This window comes from Malania oleifera, chromosome 4, assembly GCF_029873635.1.
Source record: "Malania oleifera isolate guangnan ecotype guangnan chromosome 4, ASM2987363v1, whole genome shotgun sequence".
Lineage (NCBI taxonomy): Eukaryota > Viridiplantae > Streptophyta > Magnoliopsida > Santalales > Ximeniaceae > Malania > Malania oleifera.
This window is the reverse complement of record NC_080420.1, coordinates 51,807,110-51,826,383: the sequence shown is the minus strand read 5'-3', so window position 1 is coordinate 51,826,383 and position 19,274 is coordinate 51,807,110.

Here is a 19,274-nt window from a genome sequence, read left to right as displayed (position 1 = left end):
AATTTTATAGTTTTAAAGTTAAAAGTTTAATTTAATTGTCACAGTATATGGTTATTAAATTTTACTGTTATAGTTGATGGTAAAAGTTTTATAATAGAAATTTTTAGATTTACATATAATTTAGAAACAATTTTGAAGTTATAGTATTAAATATTGTTTTACGAAATTTTTAAAAGTTCATTTTGGTCACACACTAATAATAATCTTATTTACTTACTAAGTGTCATCTTACCCTAATCATATTTTGGCATTTCAGATAACTCTGAAGGACATATCGAAAATCAGGCATAGCAAGCATGCGGGTGGGAATAGAATAGAAAAAAAAAAAAAATGAAGCTTGATTATAGATATTAGTATGATACCAGATATTTAGGCTTATGTAATTTTTCTTCTTTGAAATAAATGATTGTAATATGAATAATTAGCGCTCTGATTTAATAATAATTGAGTTTATTTACTTCCGCTATAAATTAATGGTAAAAAGTAAATATCCTAGACCCTTCGGGGTTGGGGTATTACAAGGTAAGCATCTCATATCTTTATCACTTTTATATCACTGTTTGCAACTTGAAGTCTCCCTCAATTCCTAACTTAAGTATCAGAGTGATCCCCTGAAGTATATCGGTTGACCTGGGGAAGTGATGGTCAACCGCCCAATGGCAATTTTAAAACCTTCATAGGTTCGGTCGACCTAGGCCAAAGGCCAATCTGCCGAGCTTGAGAATCGGTCGGCTGACCAAGTTTAAAGCACAGTGGTTGGTCGGCCGAGCTCTAAGAAATAGGCCAAAGATAGGGACGATCGCCTGAGATATTTCTTTATTTTAAGTTTTGGGCGGCGGAGCAATACAATATTACTCGGATAATGAAGTTGGTTGGCCGAGGCAATTTGAGCCTGCATGGGTTAGTCGAATGGGGCATATGTGAAATTGAATTTTCGCTATGTTTTTGACCCGAAATTCATTTTGAAAACCTTGTTAAGATTTTATCATTTTTGAAAAAAAAAAAATTTGTGAAGGATGTTGGTCCCTACGGTCAGTTCATGGTTCGTTTGAACTTTCATTCATATCATGCATGACATGCATTATTACAGACCAAATGGAAAACAAAATGCATTACAAATATAAAAAATATGTCTTCATTTCCTTTGCTCTTCACTTCATGGAATTCGCCAGACAAAATGGTCTTTAAGTTTCGTACTGGCTTCCATCTTCCCTTTGTCTTATGTGCGTGCCAAAATATAAACTTGTTCAAGCACTTAAAGACACACATAAGATCCTTGTGTTTTGTCAGTATCAAAACAGGGATCAGACTAAAAAAGACATTAATCTCTCCCTTTTTAATGATAAACACATAGATCAAAATGAGTTTGGCCTGAAAAGGTTCCCCCTTACAATATGCATAATTTAAAATCATAGACAATATAGTCCAAACATAATTGTGAAATAAGACATTTCAAATCATATGCATTTAGTTTTAGCAATAAGGCACAAACACATACATGCATGCAGCTCAGATGTTTACCTCATTTAAAACATTTTCCTTAAAAAAAAATTCCCTTTTTGGTCATAAAATCATTTATCATTTTGCTGATAAAGAAATTCTCTCCCTTTTATCATCAACAAAAGTGCTAAGTTATAAAACCATTTGAACATTAAAATTCTCCCCCTTTTTAGTGTAAGATTTGGGCATTTTAAAAAAATTTAGCTTAAGAAAACTCCCCCTATTTAAAATAATTTGGGCATAAAAAATTTTATAAATGTTTGGCATTTTTGCACAAAAAACAATATAACTGGTCATTTAAGATAAAAATGACATAACAAACAAGGTCAAACCAGAATTATCCTCAAACCATTACAGTTAAAACAATGCATAAGACTTGCAAAAACATAGAGTTTAAAAACGTATGTCATATGATAGCAATGTGTAGGTTTGAAAATAAAATTAGTATAACTAGTTCACATGCATTTCATGTATAAGCAATGAACCAGTTATGCAACACCCTTAAAAATTGAAATTTCATGACTATATTTTAACACATATATAGTACATGTCCTGAAGGCATTTAAGTTCACAAGCAAGAAAAAAAATATATGTCTTATAAAAAATCATTTCTTGCCATAAGGGAAAATATATATATATATATATATATATAAGTATATATATCCCCCTTATGATTCACAATAACTACTAAGGATGATGCTTGCTGAAAAAAAAAAATTTAATATAAAGTTCAAGCAAGTATCATTTTCCTAGTTAAGCATTTAAGCATAATTCATAATATAACTAGAAAAGGACAACCATATAGATCTTAAAAATTTAAAAATCAAATGCAAGTTCACATGGTTACACAAGTGATCGTGGCTAAACAACATATTTCAATTAGGATTTTCAATAATAATCATTAAATTTTAGCACATGCCACAGTGGATTCAAAACAAATCTAAGCTAAAAAGTGTTGGTGAGCATAATAGGATAGGAATTTAATTCTAGATGCTCCCCCTTTCGATTTGAATGATAGCCTAGATGCTTCTAAGTGTTTATACATATCAAAAATTACTTTCATTTGACAGACCAAGTAGTATAAGCATTCCTTTTAAAACTTTTAACACAACTATACTGAGTAATTATCAATGATATTTATCATTTGATTAGTATAATTTTTCCTTAGGGAGCAAAAATGCATCGGAAAATGGTTATAAAGGCAAACTCTATAGCGCTTATAGCCAAGAGCACTCTGTATCTAGTCATGAAACTTTAAAAACCCAATATGATATTCAAGGTTTTCAGAAGAGCCTTAATATTCAAAAAGCGAATGTGATGCATGTGACTCCTTTATGCTCTTACTTCTTGAATGTGCGATGACTATGTAAGGATGACGCTTGATATTTATTTAGTTCACTCATCCTTTCAAAAACATTTTAACATACATTTAAACATAATCATCTATATACATGGTTTTATTTTGGAAAAATTTTATTGGAATTTAGCATCATGTCATCTGTAAATTGGACATTTTCCCATAAAACATGTACCTGAAATTTGGTTGTTTTCAACAAATAATTCATATTTGGCATGCAACAACCTAGAAACCACTACTAGCATGCAATTCACATCACTACATCCGCCATGCAGGAGGCATTCAATGCAGACATGCATTTCAGTAGACAAGAGCATTTGAACAAAAATGATTATCCATTAGGCAATTAAGCTTTAAGCAAAAATTGGATAGAAAGAGCTCAGTGCAGTGATCAAATGCTAACTATCCATCAAATGAATTTTAATCAATCAACAATATATGGATAGTAATTTGCAATGCTATTCATAAAGGCATATAAACATGCAGTATGATTATGGGAGCATCTGATAGAGTTAAAATTTCAAGGAGAAGTGCTCCCCCCGAGTTATGCACTAATGCTATCTTATGCCTTTATCTATTTTTTTTCAAGAAATTAACCAAGTGTTTTAAGATTTTCAATAATTCAAGCTTGGCTTTGAGTTCTTAGGCTTATTGGACCAAAAAGTCACAATAAATATTTCTTTAAGTATTTTAAGCCTATATTAGCCTCTTTTCTTATGATTTTCAATACGTGAGAGGCACAAGTTCAAAATGGCTATGGAGATTTACTGCTCGTGCATAGGATTCTGTGAATTTTGTTCCATCATCTAGATTGAAACTTATAGCAATCATTTTAGCCACTTGATACCAAACAGAAGCTCTAATTTATTTGATTTAAAGTTTGAGAACTTAAGAAGTGAGAAAGGATAAATACTCTTAGACGTTAAAATTACACATTAAGTTCAAAAGAGTATTCATGATAAGCAAGACATTTTTCAGGGTAAACAAACTGGAGAATATGTCCAAACTTTATCTTAGACACAGAGCATTTATGAGTATATGAATATTTTAGAACAATGCTCTTTGGATATTGGAAGGTATCCTTTAGATATTATCACAATTTAGAGTAAGGATACAAACCAATGAGAAAGTGAATCTTTACCGGATGTGATCATGGTGTGGTAAAGATTTCCTATGGAGGAGATGGTGAACTAAAATTAGAGAGTTTTTACATTTTAAGCACAAAGGGAATATTTTGATTTAAAAATAAAACTTGAATCCCTTAGTGAATGCCTTTAATTTTGATTATAAAGGATGTCTTGTAATAAGCACTTAATAGAATAGGAATTTATGATCAACAGTGCTTAAGCCTAGAGTGATGTTAACATTTTGATCAAGGCTTTTATGTTCATAATTAAGTTTAGGAAAAATGATATATAATAGGATGGATTCCTTAAAGCTCAATTATGTACAATGGACAAGAGTATGCTTAACTTGAGAATTTCATATCAGCATGGGTTAAGCATATAGAATTATTTACCAGGCAAGGATGCCTTTGTCCATTTAGAAGTGGGTTTTACTCAAGCATGCCTCTGAGATATTATTCAAGATATTATGATTTATGTTACCATCTCAGAAATATAAGGTTCTAGATTTTTAGCTAGTTATCCTTTCAACATTTACTTTGAATGAGGAATGATATGAATAATGGCGACACACATGTCCCATTCAAGAAAAGACAATCTCAATCCTTTTCGGTTCAAAGTTTGCATGTGATTGCCAATAATTTCATATTTTAACCAATCATTATGATATATATGCATTAAGTTTAGATTGGCTTAACTTTCTTGTAAGATTCTTAGTATAATGATAGTGGACAGTGAATACAAATACTAAGATTTTTCATTTTAAGCACACACCACTTCCTAAGCCTTTTGGTCGCCACTACCCCTGAACCTAATAACAAAGGAAGGATTAAATAGTTATGTAATTTCAATTTGAATCCATTCTTCCTTAGGTCCTACGGGGTTTGCTTTCTTAACAATTTATTCCATCTTCTTATCAAAGCCTCTAGCACTTCTAGATGGACAGATGAATCGAATGTGCCATTTCATTTTATGTTGTAAGCAAGTTTTCAATTTTCATGAAGGGCTATGCTTACTAATTTTATATTTCCATGATGAGGCATGATTATGGGATTTATATGATGAATATGAATCCTTTTTTAAAGGATTTTGCTTTTTAATTCCTAAGGATTTATCATCTCCCATTTCTCCCTCCTGGCAAATTATTTTCAATATTTTCTTCATATTTTTCCTTTTTAGAATGGCATGATAATCTTTTAGTTCCTCTAATTGTTTGGCCATCCTTTTGTTTTGATTTTTCAAAAAGAATTTTCTGCGTAGATGTTTTAACAAGAAACTTACGCATTTTAAATAAAGTACATTCTAGTTCTTTGTTAGAGGGTATGCCTTTATCATTAAACTCCTTGTATGATCCAACAGAGGATTTGTCATGAAAAATATTACATGAATCAATGCATGAATTATTAGCATAAACATCACACAGGCTATCAGATGATTCATCATAAGATGTATCACAATATTTTTCACAAGAATCATCGCATGCATCATTAATAGATCTATCATGATATTTAACAAATGATTTAGCATAAAATATATCACATGATTCGACATAAGAATCACCTATAGAGGTAGAGAAAGGATCATATACCTCTTTATCTGTTAATGGTATTACCCTATCATTTCCCACTTCCTAATCATTTGAACTTGACACCTCCGGAGTGGTGGTTTTCTTTTCCCTGTACTTTCCATATTTCTTGTCCAGCTCTTCCCAAATATCATGTGCACTACAACAAGCCATGATCTCTTGAAAGACATTAGTCTCTAAAGCACAGTACAAAATGTCCATGGCATTATGATTAATCAAACTAAAATCATTTTCATTTATTAGCGTACAATTTCCTTTAGCAATTACTTGCCAAGCCCTTCAGTCCTTTGATTTTATAAAAATGCTCATTCTAATTTTCCAATGGGTGTAATTAACACCAAAAAATTTGGGAGGTCTGACACATGACTGTCCCTCACAAAATGGGGATATACCAATATGAGTCATTATGATCTTTGAAAAAACGTTTAAGTCTAGTGTAACGAGACTTTGATACCAATTGATGTAATGGGTGTAATCCCAAGAGGGGGGTCAATTGGAGATTTTAAAATTTCTTCCTAGGTTAAATTAGATAACATTAGTATTGCACAACATAAGATCATTCTAATCAATCACAATTCCCACTATTATTTAAAACACGTATGTAAAGCAATTAATACAGAAATAATTAAACATACATGAGTTGAATTTCAAGTGCGGAAAATAAAATGCGCAAAGAAGAGAAGGACACAAGATATGATATCGGGGTTCGGCCAATACTGCCTACGTTCCTCGCCTCAAGCTAACAAGAAAGAGGATTCCACTAATGCTCACTTAACGGGTGGAGCGTCACTGATTACAACCTCCTCTCCTTATTAGGCGATGAATACCCCAGGTCACATTATAGGGCTGACCCCAACTAATACATCTTACAGGACAGTGCTCCTAGTTCTCCTAACTGGGTCTGAACCAGTCTGGTGCAAATCTTATCTTTCCTAACCGGGTCTTAGACAATCTGGGACTCTCCTAATAGGGTCTAAGTCTATCCGGTGCATGTTACATGCCAGTGCAATCCTCTTCCGACCACACATCTGGAATACAACAGATATAATATTTTTGTACAACTATGAATGCTTCTACAAAAGCAAGTGATGTACATAGTTAAACTCAAATGCACTCTTGTATGATATGATGTTATGCTCAATAGAGTATGTAGGATATTTCTCTCAAAAATATATTTATGAAATAATGTGAGAGAAAATGATGATAATGATCTTTAATTAAAAAAAAAATGTGTTCAATAAGTGTTTTTCAAAGATCTAAAACCCAAATAATATCTTCTAAAATATTTTTCAAAGTGAAGTGTACGAGATATTTGGGAATGTTCTTACAAAAATATTTATGCAATAAACTCAGTGTAAGCCTTTGAATCTTGCAATGACTATGCAAAGACTCACAAGCTAAAAAGAGTTTTCCCAAAAAAATATTTATCAAGGAAAATAATATACGAAATTCCTTAAAGAAATACTCTCAAAATGATTTTCAAAAATGAAGTGTGTGTGAGAGTGAATGCTTAAAAGTATGCCCAAAACAAAACTTCTTTCAACAATCCCTTAAGAACAAAGGATTTGCAAGTAAGGGAGTGAAAGAGAAATCAAAAGCTCTCTTAAAATGATTTTCAAAAGGAGTGTAAGAAATTTTAAAAAAATTAGCACAAAAAGTTTTGGGAGAAATTAAAATTTAAGCATTCATTTTAAAATTGAGTAATGAGGGGGTATTTATAGACTTAGGGAGAATTATGACCATTAGGGACACGGTGGGAATTTTTAAAATTATTTAATTAAATTTTAAACGTGATTAGCGCTGAAAAATTAAGTCAACCTGAGAGGTTTGATCAACTGGGGGCATTGTCGGTTGACCGTCCAAGCCAAAAATTTGAATTTTCAAGATGAGCTCGGTTGACCTGGGGAAGTGATGGTCGGCCGCCCAAGGGTGATTTTCAAACCTTCGTAGGTTTAGTTGACCTAGGCTAAAGGCCGGTCTGCCGGGCTTGAGAACCAATCAGCTGACCAAGTTTAAAGCATAGTGGTTGGTCGGTCGAGCTCTAAGAAACAGGCCAAAGATAGGGACGGTCGCCTGAGATGTTTCTTTGTTTAAAGGACCAGTCGGGCGAGCAATATAATATTACTCGGATAATGAAGTTAGTCAGCCGAGGCAATTTGAGCCTGCATAGGTCGGTTGACCAGGGCATATGTGAAATTGAATTTTGACCCTATTTTTAACTATAAATTCATTTTGAAAACCCTGTTATGATTTTAGCATTTTAAAAAATATTTTTTGTGAAGGATGTTGGTCCCTACGGTAAGTCTATGGTTTGTCTGAGCTTTCATTCATATCATGGATGACATGCATTATTATAGATTAAATAGAAAACAAAATGCATTACAAATATAAAGTATATGTCTTCATTTCCTTTGCTCTTCACTTTATGGAATACGCTAGAAAAAATGGTCTTTAAGTTCCGTCCTAGCTTCTAAGGGTGAGCAAACGGTCGGTTTGGCCAAATTTGGTTAATTAACCGAATTAACCAAAAATTTCAATTAAAGAATACTGTTAACCGAACCGCTGGGCCTCATCGAACTGAGCTCGACCGAATTTCTTTTTTGGGTAATTCAGTTAACTAATTTTAATCGTGAAATGAGGGAACTGGGAAGGGGGGAAGGTGTACTGGTGTATCCAGACTGAAACGAGGGAAGGGGGAAGGTCGAAGCCTCGAAGTCCTAAGTCACTGAGTGAAGAGCCGTCACGACGCCCACACGAGGGAAGAGCCGATCGAAGAGGGATTCGAGATAGGGACGGGTCATGAACTGGGAAGACTGGAAGAGGGGCTCAGGTGAAGCCAGGAAGAGACGATTCGCAATGAGGGAGAACTAGAGAATTGAGAAGTGGAGAAACTGATGTGAACGAGAGGTGGTTGGTTAGGGAGACAATTGGGCTCAGGCAAGCTTGACGCTAGTGAGGAGGAGCCGGGGGTGGTTCTTGATGAACTGGTCTGTGCGCGAGATTGCGAGAGAAGAAAAATGAGAATGAGAGAGAGCTTGTGTGCTAGTGACGATGGCTGGTGATGGCAATGGCGATGGACGCAGGCGATGGCATCACGTGAAGATGGTGGTGCAAAATACGGAGGACTGAGCTCAGGTGAGCTCGAGAGAGGTAGTGAGGGTCTTCTGACTTCTGAGTTTCAAGAGCAGTGAGAGTGTGAGACTAAGAGGGAATAGAATAACCGGATTTTCATTTACTAATTTAAATTTAAAATTTAATTGATTATTAAATAGGTTAATCAGTTAACCAAATTAATATTTTCTATTCACTAAATTGAAACCTGATTCATCGAAATATTGGAAAGCATAACCAAACTGACTGAACCATTTTTTTTTAACCGAACCGAACCAACCAATTTCGATCGGTTAATTCGATTTTCCCCGAATTTTGCTCACCCCTATAGGCTTCCATCTTCCCTTTGTCTTATGTGCGTGCCAAAATATAAACCTGTTCAAAATACTTAAAAACACACATAAGATCCTTGTGTTTTGTCAACATTAAAATAGGGATCAAACTAAAAAAGTCAAGAGGGGGATAATTGATATACCCAAAATTAATAGACTCATCATGAGGAGATACTGTTACGAAACCATCATTAACACCCCATGCATAACCAACATGCTGAACTCAATATGCACATTCATGAGGGGAAATAGTTATTAAACTGCAATAAAAACCCCCATATAAATACCTTTAAATTATCCGTAACTCCCATAAACACAATAATGCGCCCAAAACGCTAAATTGAAAGAGGGTCAACCTTCACCACTGTAAAAAGGTACTTTCAAAGGGGGTAAGCATTTCATTCTTACTCACTTTTCTATTATCGTTGCAACTTGAAGCCTCCTGCAATTCCTAAATTAGGCATAAGAGTGATCTCATAGAGTACACCTTGAGTCCTCCAAACTATTTACATTTGATTTTTTTCAAGTGGTTGCGGTTGAAGGACGATTCACGAAAGTCGTTCGATTTTTTGTAGAAGCACAAGACCAGCCTTATTATTGATGACTTGTTCGAAGATAGATAATAAAACCAATAGATCTTATTTTTTTAAAATTTATTTATTCTATATTTAGAAATACAAATTTTGAAATTCACATTTAATTTTGCATGAAATAAATGTAGTATAAAAATATATTTATATTATATTAGGTGCATAGATTTTAGATTTTGAATTTGGATATAGATAAATTTGAACAAATTTGAATATAATTTTATATTAGATATTGTCAATATTCAAATTCAAGTCTAAGATAGCTTCAAATATAAATTAATTTCTTGGAATTCTATAAAAATTTAAATTTTAAATTTTAAATTTATACTCCTATACACTATTTTAAAAATATATAGGAGTATATTTAATAATTAGAAAAATATGTCTATCACTATTTTACGTCGACATAATAAACATAAAAACAGATTGAAGGGGCTGAAAACGGAGTTTTTTCCCATTTTATTATTAACGATAAATAAAATATTAAATAATACTCTGAATGGGAAAAAAATTCCCAAACTAATGCTTACGTAATCTCGCAGCTTGATGCTGCGAGATTTAAATTGATGACCACTAAGAAGATGACGCGTGGCAAGTAGAAGACCAAATCTCGCAGCTTAGAGCTGCGAGATTTAAAGAAAATAGCCACTGAAAAGCTGACACGTGGCAGGGAGCAAATCTCGCAGCTCGGAGCTGCGAGATTTAGGGTGAGGCGTGGAAAAAATTCCTTCTCGGCCATGGACTCGAAGATCTGCGTGCTGGACGCCTGCAATCCCACTGTCGATCGTTGCGTCCTCCGATGCCACCCTCGGCCGCCACCTCGTCGAAATCGGCATCAACGACGTCTTCTCCGTCCCCGGCAACTTCAACCTCACCCTCTTCGGCCACCTCATCGCCGAGCCCGGCCTCAACCTCGTCGGCCTCAACCTCCGTCGTTGCGTCCTCCGATGCCACCCTCGGCCGCCACCTCGTCGAAATCGGCGTCAACGACTTCTTCTCCGTCCCCGGTAACTTCAACCTCACCCTCTTCGGCCACCTCATCGCCAAGCCCGGCCTCAACCTCTCGGCAACTCGCAGCAACAGTAGCCACCGCCGCCGCTGCCGCTCTCTGCTCCACTCGCCCAGCCTCCCTGCAACACCTCTTGAAGTAGAACTAGTCCTCGCCGCCACCGTCGCTAACACCCCTTGCCGCCGTCGTCGCTCACCATCCTTGCCGGCAGCATCCAGTTAAGTTCCCTGCAACTCAATCAGTGGGAGGCTTCTCTGTTTAAATCTCGCAGCTTCAAGCTGCGAGATTTTCTCCCCTTATGCGCCACATGTTAACTTCCCATTGGCTATTCTCTTTAAATCTCGCAGCTCCAAACTGCGAGATTTGGTTATCTCCTTGCCACACGTCGTGTTTCCAGCGGCCCATCACTTTAAATCTCGCAGCATCAAGCTGCGAGATTACGTAAGTATTACTTTGGGAAATTTTTTCCCAATCAAAGTATTATTTAATATTTTATATATTTTTAATAATAAAATGGGAAAAAACTCGCTGAAAACGACCTTGTATACATTTTTGTACTAACTCGTATTCTTGTCAAATAGGGTTTTATGGGAAGTGTGTACGGCCACGCTGGCGCTAGGCGTTCGGGGTTGGCCCTAGCTTTCTGCAGCATTTCAGAGACAGGCTGTGCCCCAACTGACACACACAAGAGCACACACCGCACCGTCTCTGTACGGAGTGGGGCCGCAGTAAAAGTGGTACCACCGGCTCCCACCACCACCTGCTCTGACATGTGTAGAGATTCTCTACCGATGGGACCCACCACCACTTTGGAGGCCGTTGCTGCTCTGCTATTTTTAGCTGATCCGAGCCGTCCTCGCCTGCCACCTTACCCTCCACTGTTCAATGCAGCCTTTTTCAAAAACAAAAATGATTGAAGCACCAGACACGCCACAAATCGTTGTTTGATGGACTCTTTCTTCATTTTTTCTTTTTTTTTTTTCAATAAATTTGTGAACAGTAAAAAAAAGTAATGAAAATAAAGTCAATGAGATCGGTCCAAGAGTCAAACTTTAAAAAGGGCGTAACTATAGCATCCACAGAAGTACGGGATGCGGGAGTGGCTCTCTCGAGATCAAGTATTCAAATTCTCGCGGATTTGTTTCCACTCCTGAATTCCTGAAATATACCTCCCTTTAGAGTTGTGGGTCGGCTTCAAGGGGCGTGAGATTAGTCACGTGGACCGTAAAATGAACACATGGAAACCCGGTGCGTAATCCAAAAAAAAAAAAAAAGGTTTTACATGAGCCCCAGTGGCTCATGGCAAGTGTGGGATTGGGATGGGTCATTTGTTGGTTTAAGCCCCAAAAATCTTGATTTACCTTCTGCACAGAAAGTGGGCTCTTCTTGTGTGGGCGTGGGAATTGGCTGTGTTCCTTGTGACACCACCAGTGTGTGTCAACATGTGCCCGATCAATGAGAGTGTCAGCTGGAGTGTCAATTGAAGTGTCAACTGAATGTGCCGAGAAACTTAGGGCACCTAACGTTACCCCCAAAAAAAAAGCGCTTTACATGCTCACAAGGTTTACAACACAAGCAATATGACTCATTTTTATTTATTTCTTTCTTTCCTTTAATGATAAAATACAACACTTCCTTATTTTTCAGGAAATGACGCTCGATCTCTTGAGTTTTCGAAACCTATCGTAAAACTTTTCTAAAGTTTAATTTATTGGAAAAATAAACTTTCTTTTAGTTGACATTTAATACATCATTAAGTTGAGTAAAAAAATTAAGAGTTATCCTTAATAAAGTAATAATTTTACCCTTCTGCTTAATTTTAATAAGATAAATTAAGAAAATAACATTAATTTAATAAATTAAATAAAAAAGTTCATTAGTTTATTGTAATATATTTTGAAAATTAAACTTATAAGTGAATCAAATACCTAACGATTAAGTCAGGTTAATTAGGTAATATAATTAACTTATTATTTTTTTGAAAATTAAAATTATTCAAAATAAGTAAATACTACAAATAATTTAGAAACAAATAATTATATTGTTACAAAATATTTGCTATATACATTTTATGAAAAATTAAATGAATAAATATATTATTAACAAATAAAATATAGTTTAAAATTTTGATTTGGATCAAATGGTTGGTTGAATTGTGGCTTACTTTATGGGTTTGGTTGAATATCAAATTTAATCACATAACAACTTGAATAAAATTAGAAAAAGTTAGGTGAACCGACTCGAACATGGTAAAATCATTAATAAAAATTTGAGTTTTCTTTATCCATTTAACATTCATATTTTACACAGAAAAGAACTAACATCATATTTTATAATTTTAACTTATAAAAAATGAATTTTGAAATTTTATTTTATTTTTTTAACACTATGTTTGATAAGTTATTTGAATTTAAAAATATAGAATTATGTTTTTATTTGTTTTATGATGTGTGTAGTCATTAAATATTTATACAAATTACATCTAATAAATATTTTGCAGTATTATAATTACTAGGTATTTTTATGATTTATTAGCAATTTTATTTTTCACATATATATTTAGAAAATTTTAAAATGAAAATTACTTTTTTATTATGCTGATGTCAATTGATTGATCTAATGCAATTGGATCGTATAGACTAGTTAATTGGATAATCAAATAGGTCTTTGAATTGTTTAATTAGTTTTCAAAACATTATATTGACCAACTTTTTTCAATTTAATTTATTAAATAGGTCTTATTTTTTTTAAAAAATATCATTTTATTATGGTTAAAATTATTAATTTTTTCATGTACATAACAATTGACTAATGGTCAATTAATGGAAGGTTCCTTTTGTCAATAAAATTAAACATCAAAGGATTCTTTGGTAGTTTTTCAAAACATAGGGGTGGAGTGTCATTTTTAGAGAAGTCAAGAGTATTGTCGGATGTTACCTTTTTTAAAACTAAATTTGTGAAAAATAAAAATAAGCAATGAAAATAAAGTCAATGAGATTAGTCAAAGAGTCAAAATTTAAGAAAGGGTATAAATGTAGTACCCTTATAAGAAGGTTTTACATGTTCCAGAGGTTTACAACACTCTACCCCTCTATTTTCAAAAATTATCAAAGAATCTCCAAAGGTTTCATTTTATTTATAAAATGAACCTTCCATTAGTTGACTAGTCGTTAATCAGCCATTAAGTATATGTGAAAAAATGAATTTTAGTCATAATAAAATGATATTTTATAATAACACCTGTTTAATAAATTAAATTAAAAATATTGGTCAACTTAACATCTTGAAAACTAAGTGATTCGAAGATTTAATCGCTTCTCAATTTAACTGGTCTATCCAGTTTAATCGCTTTAGATCAACCTATTGACATCAACATAACCAAAAAAAAAAATTATTTGAAAATATACGAAAAATAAAAATTACTAATAAATCATTAAAAATACTTAATAATTATAATATTACAAAATATTTGTTAGATGTAATTTTCATAAAAAAAAAATGAATAAACACATCATAAAGTAATTAAAACATAGTTTAGTATTTTTTAAATTCAAATAACTTATCAAACATACAGCTAAAAAAAGATAAATTAAAATTTTAAAATTCATTCTTTATAAATTAAAATATAAAATTAGATGTTAGTTCTTAAGTATGTAAAATATGAACTTCAAATGGATAAAGAAAACTCAAATTTATATTAATTGGTTGATCTTTGTTCGAGACAATTTACCAATTTTTTTTCTGATTTTATTCAAATTGCAAACCTTGAATGATATGACTATTGTGAAAATTACATCATTTTTAAAATCATGGTCTTTTAAAAATTATGAAAGCATGAACTGTGACAAATGGTGTAATCCTAAGAGGGGGTGAATTGGATTTTTAAAAACTTTTTTCTAATTATTTTGTCAATTCACAAAAAAAATATCTCAAACACAATTTAAAGCATGTATCTAAAACAATTACAACAATAAATAAACAAACATACATGTGCGGAAATTTAATAGTGTAGGGAAAGAGAGAATGACACCGAGATTTTTACGAGGTTCGGTTATACCCGTCTACGTCCTTACTTTGAGCAAACAAAGTAAGAATTCCACTAGACCACTCCTTTAATTGGGCGGAACCACCAGTTACACATGTCTTTGTAGGCGGACCAACCTCTCCAAGCGATACCTCACGCTCGGTCCACTCCTTATAGGCAGAGCCACCTCTCCAAACGATATCCCCTTGATTGGCCCACTCCTTCTAGGTGGAGCCACCTCTCCAAGCGATATTCCCTCACTTGGTTACGGTTCACAACCCGAATCGTAAAGAGTATGACTAAAAATAAATTTTTCATACAAGAAATGCTTCTTCACAAGCTGATTTGTACAATGAAAAATATATCTAACATGCACTCTCAAATGATTTTAATTTTGAAGCTCAGTAGAGTATGGGTAATCCTCTCAAAAATATTTTGCAAGTAAAAGTGAGAGTATGGAAATGATTTTTCTCAAATGACCTTTAAGGTATCAAAGTGAGAAGCCTTTCAAGTAAGTATATATAAATGAATATATGCTCAATGCTCTCTTGAATGACCCAAAGATTTTCTCCAAAAAGTATTTTCAAAAATGAAAGTAGGAGAAGGTAGGGTTTTGCTTTCAAAATAAATTTTGCAAATGAATGAGAAAGAAAGAAAATGATTTCTTCAAGATTGATCCTTGATAAATCAAATGCAAAAAGGCTTTCAAGCAATATATGTGAGTGTGAATATATGCTCTAGCCTACCTTGAACCAACCAAAAGATTTTCTCCAAAAATGCTTTCAAAAATAAAAAAGGAGAAGTAGAAGTTTTGATCTTCAAAATGAGTAGGAAATATAAACAATAATCAAAAGATATGTAAGTATACTCCTGAAAGCTAAGGTGTAGTTCCAAGAGGGGGGTGAATTGGGTTTATTAAAAATTTCTTTGATCCTCTTTATAAGCTCTTGTCTCTTTCTACAAGCTTTTAAAGTTTTCTCGTATTTTCATTAATTAGACAATACACACTAACTCCTATTTCCTTTTAATCAATTCACAATCAATATAAACACAATTAATTAATTTACCATTCACACACAACAACAACAAGACAAGAAATCAATTCGGAATATTTAAAAGTCTTGCAAATGAATGTTCAATTCTTGTTGTTGATTTATGAATTTGAATATTACAATGACAACCAAACACCTTTTCAATATCAGAACTTAATTAAACCTTTAACTAACAAGTTTTGGGTGTTAACCAATCAACGTACTTCCTTTCGGTTTCCGCAAGAGATCGATTAACCAATGTACTCCCTTTCAGTTTTTGCAAGCCCAAGAACAAATTAGGCCTTTTTGGGTTTACTTAAATTCCAATAAGTATTACTTTATGATTTCAAGTATTAAAACATTCACGCAAGTTATATTGTTGCTGAAATTAAAAGGAGAGTAAGGAGAAGAGAATAACACCACCACTTTTTACAAGGTTCGACTTACGCCAACCTACATCCTCGCCTTAGGTCAATCACCTAAGGAGTTAACTAAATCTTGTTCCTTCTGGGTGGAACAAAAAACCTTATACAATTTACCCTCTTTTCCAGGAAGAGAAAAACTTCTCCAAGCACCAGTCTGTGTTTGGTCCAACGATCCAATAAATCCTTTGAACCGTTCAAAGTACAAGAAGATGGAAAATAAATCTGCGTACAAAAAATACTCCCAAAATTTAGAGCAGGTTGTACAAATTGAGATCTAAATTGTATTTCTAAAAACCAAAGCAAAACAGAATATATGAACCTCTAAAGTTTTAGAAGTCACAGATGGTTCTTAAAAAAAAAAATTGTGTTAGAATTGGTATATTTCCAAGAGGGGGGGGGGTGAATTGGAATTTTCAAATTTATTGCCTAAGTTAAGTACTCGTATAAAACAACCTAGGGTCGGTCTATATAATTCCAAATGCGCGAGTGTATAAGATATGTAGAAATTTAAATCAAGTGCATCATTCACACAATAACATATCCGTGCGGTAAATATAGAGTGCGAAAATGTAAATAAACACATGATATGTTATCGGGGTTCGGCCAACTGTGCCTACGTCCCCGCCTCTAACTCGCAAGCCCGAGGATTCCACTAATAGCTCTCTTAAGGGTGGAGCGGCACCAATTACAACCAGGTCAATTAGCACAGGGTTGACCTCAACCTTAACCAAGTCAATTAGCAGGGCTGACCTCAACCTACACGCCTTAACAGGATGGCGCACCTCGCTTTCCTAACCGGGTCTAAGCCAATTCGAGACTATTTTAAGGCTAGTCTCCCTTTTCAGGCCCGTGTCTGAAAATACAACATATGTGTATTACAACCAAATGGTACAGTGATTGTGTTTTGGTGTAAAGCAGATATGTACCCAAAATATGTGCAATTACATACACCACAAATGATATAATATGTAAGCTCAATGTGGTTCAATGTCTCAACTCTTAGATATATATATATATATATATATATATATATATATTTACTATCAGTGTAATAAGTGCGTAAGAGTATCAATCAAGCAATCTTTGTATCACAAGATATTCAGGCAAGATGTTCACACAAAGATACTAGCCAAACAATATATATGTATATTTCAATGAGCGGGTTTTCTCAATCGTATGATGCTCTAGTAATGTATATGTTTGGTTTGCAAAAAGATATTCAATCTTTGTATTTAGCAAAGGATATGTGAGTTAATGAATATTGCAACAAAGATTTTATCACATGAACAAATACCTTTTCAAATATTTTTCAAGATAAAAGCACAATAGATATTTGAAAATGTTTGAGAAGTTTTTGCAATCCAAAAAAAAAAATACAAACTTCTCAAGATATTGCAATGAATATGCAATACTCAGAAGTTTTATATAAGTCTTCTTAGGAGAGACTTATTAAAAAAGTCCCCTAAGAACACTTATGTTTAGCTCCCGTAAAAAATCAAATCAATCTTATCAGAATGGGAGAGCAAACCTTTCTAATTAAGCACTCAATCAACTTATAGAGATTTTGAGCAATAAAAGAAGGTAAGTATGAGTGGTTGGGGCTTGGATTTGAGTATTATAAGATTTGAAAATTTCAGAGAATTTCTCTTAATCAAAGTAGCTAATTTCACACTAATTTCACAAATGATCTCATATATATAGACATGAGAAGAGATATGACCATTAGGGATCTATTGGGTATTATTAGGGAAGTTTGATGACATTTCAAATATTTTAACCTTATTTAAAAGATGTTTAACCGCGGTAAAAATCAGGGCAACCCGAGATGTCCGGTCGATCAGAACAGTTTCGATCGACCAGAGTTCATATGTTTCGGTCGACTAGGGCATTTTTGAACTGAGGGCACGGTCGACCGAAAGTGGGCGATTTCCCATTTCTCCGAGGTTCGGTCGACCGGGCTATTCTGAACTGGCTAGTTCGGTTGACCAGACCATTAGGATTTTTCCCGAGGACCCTCGGTCGACCAGGTGGTTGGAGTACAAAAATGGCTCGATTGACTAGATGGTCAAATTATTGACCCAGGGGGTTTCAGTCGACCTCGGCTTTTTGAACTACCTGGTTCGGTCGACCAAGTCCTTGGTCAACTGTTGACCCAAGCTTGTTTCGGTCGATTGGGGCAGAATGAACTGCCAAGGTCAGTCGATCAAAAGTGCACAATGTGTGCATTTTGGTCTTGTCTTGAAACACACAAACCCTATATATTCAAGTGCCTATCAATCAAAGGTGTAATGGTGTGTGTCCTAGGGTCATTTTGGTTCAAAATAAAGACACCGAAAAAGTCCGGTGTCGGTCGACCTAAACCCTAAGGTCATTTTGCATTGTGGTTGGTTAGAGCTTACCTATTAGATCATGCAGGTGATGCATGCAATTATTACAAGCCATAAATCCTAATTACTATTACAGACCCTTTGCATATGAATTAAATACAATACAATTGATAAATGGGTCTTCAGCTTCAGTTCCTTTTTGTGGACATCTCGATCTTAACAATTTTAGCTCATGTACAAAATCTCAAACACCCATTAGATATTATGAGTATTTGTCATAATCAAAACCGAGTGTGATCTATAAGGTCAACAAATTGAATTGTAACCTGGAACCGAGCTTTGATATTTTCAATCTACCAAAATAGTAGAATTCCTCTCCAGCAAAAGATGTGAGCAAATTGAACTCAAGGAGAATTTCTTTCTCTCCAACAAAATGATGTGGGCAAATGAAGCTCAAAAAGAATTTCAGCACAAGAAGAGTTTCAGCAAAAAACTTATTAATCTCTCTTCTTTTGTTATTCTATCTTATGTATACTTTTTATTACCTAAGGTGGTATTTATAAGTTTTTTCAAAGATCAATGTTTCCATCAAGTTAGGTAATATTTGAAAAAAAAATGTTGACTTAATTTTGAATTTCAAAATTTTTCATTACCCAAGGAGGTATTTATATGCTTTTTCAAAGATCAATGTCCCCATCAAGTTAGGTAATATTTAAAAAAAAATTGTTGACTTAGTTTTAAAATTCAAAATTTTTCATTACTCAAGGAGGTATTTATATGCTTTTTCAAATATCAATATCCCCATCAAGTTAGGTAATATTTGAAAAAGAATCGTTGACTTAATTTTAAAATTCAAAAT